Genomic DNA, 2322 nt, shown 5'->3' with positions numbered 1-2322 from the left:
TGAATACCTCTCATGACCTACAACCTGGCTTAGAATTTCATCTTGAAATGGAAAAGAGTACTAAATCCGTCGTGTAGCAGCATTGAGTGGCTTGTAGTCAACACATACCCTCCACTTACTATCCTTCTTGGGAGTAACAACAACCACAAAAACCCACTTTGATTCATGTACGTGATATATAAAAATTGCTTCAAGTAGTTTGTTTACCTCTTGCCAATAAGGCCTCCTTTTAAAACTCTCCCAACCTTCATAGCTTTTGTGCCTTTAGTTTGCACCCTTCTTTGAGCCAAATCTTGTGCTCTACTCCCTTTTGTCCTTGTAGATATGTGTACATTTTCACAATTAGCTTAGGATGCACATAACTGCACAAACTCTCCTTCTCTTGCTCAGGTCTTCACTTGACATACCAACCACCTATATTGGACCTATACCATGAACATGAAATAAAATACCTTTATCCATGAGAGGCACATATATGGAAACCCCAAACGAGTCTTTACCAATCTTCAATATATGATAATCACTCTCGTCTTCTTCTTCACTACATGTGTAGCCTTCATCATAAACCGTCTTTGTCTCATACTCGTAGCTCATCGTAAAACGTCCCTCGTCTTTAGGTGCCATGGGATGAAAGTGGATTTCCTTAGATTTCAAGTCCAACAATACCTACTTTCAATTCTCTTTATCTGGCAATATAAACATGTCGGTTCCTCAACCCTGCTTAGCTCTCATGGCAAGTAGCATGGCCTCTCCATGGCCTTCCCAAAATAATAGGATAAGCATTATCACTCAGTTTCATGATAGAGAAATCAATGAATCATTCAATTACCATAACCTTTAACTTCACATCTTGAGCTATGTCCAAGCACCTCGCCTTAGCATGGTTGTTGGGCCTCATGCATGCATTTGACTTTGCAACCACCTTAACACATGCATCTCTCATATCAGACTCCATCATGACACATACCTGAGCTCCACTGTCTATGTAGGCCTGGACTTGCATCTTCTTCTCAATGAGGGCATCAATAGAAGAAGACACTAGTAAGATTTCCCACCCTTGATGCCATATTCTACATATCATGCACCACCTCTTGGCTAGTAGATGGCTATAACAAATGTTGGTAGACCATTGTCTCCTCAATCTAGGATTTAGTGCCAACAATTGACCAAAAGTAATGTTTTCCCTCTGAACTTTGACATCACTCACGAGATCATATTTTGGATGGCAGCACCCAAATTGGAAATTTGCTTCCTTTATTCTTCATTGCCTTTCTCGGTTACTGGTCTTTGTCTTCTCCATGCATGTGCTACAAGTCTCCCACTTCATCTCTATTTCCCCTGCTCCACAAGCTCTCTTATTGGCCAACACGTGAATCTCCTACTTTTCAACTCCTATGATATTAACACAGGTTACCTCTTCATTACTTGGAGGGGGTGACGGCACTGAATTATCAAATTGATGGCTCTCTTAGACCATTGAGCGGCCCCTACCCTCTACTTCTATCGAACAAAAGAAACATACCTCCTCTTTCTAAAAGTGGGTGCAAACAATCAAGAGCATAATGCCCCTCTTCCCTACAACTGTAGCAATGATCAAGCAAAGGTCTAGCTCCCCCTCTTGGTTGCCTTGTGTCCATGACACTACTCCATAATTCGCACATTTTCTTTTACAAATCTTGAACAATTGCACCCATTTTTGCTATACCTAGGTTTTCTTGATTTTCCATTTGAGCCTCATCGTGCAGATTTTGTGGTTGAGAAGAATCCACCGCCTTGTAGCCTACTACACCTTGCTCAATCTTCTTCTTGATTTTTCTTCAATCCAACAATTTTGGGCTTTCAAAGTCCACCTTTGCTCACACTTTTGGGTGCAAGCATGCCAGGAATTTGTCCAACTTAAAATACTCTTTGTTGGATAATTGCATAGTCGCCACCAATTCTATCCTATCCAACACTCTTCAAAACGGTCAAGAAACGATCGTGTATGAGGGCATTCAATTTTGTATCCATGTCAACTAGAGAGACTCCTTGCAAGAAACATGGAGAAACCATGCTCGTAGTGTCGACCACACCTGCTTTGAGTCATCAAGGGCATAGTTTACGTCTTACTTTCATCATTCTACATATACAAAGACAACATATATAGCTTAAAATCAAATATCCACTCGTCTCGATTTTCTTCACGTGTGAAAATTGATCCATAGCTTCGTGTAGCTATCTCTCTATCATCTTCAAAACTTGTTTTTATCTTCAACCAAGGAGCAATGAGATGATGCTCCTCGAGCACTAAAAGATGGGAGGGGGGAATGGATGGACACACCT

This window comes from Adiantum capillus-veneris, chromosome 12, assembly GCF_014529385.1.
Source record: "Adiantum capillus-veneris isolate H3 chromosome 12, ASM1452938v2, whole genome shotgun sequence".
Classification (NCBI taxonomy): domain Eukaryota; kingdom Viridiplantae; phylum Streptophyta; class Polypodiopsida; order Polypodiales; family Pteridaceae; genus Adiantum; species Adiantum capillus-veneris.
The sequence above is the reverse complement of the archived record's forward strand: the minus strand, read 5'-3'. Positions refer to the sequence as shown.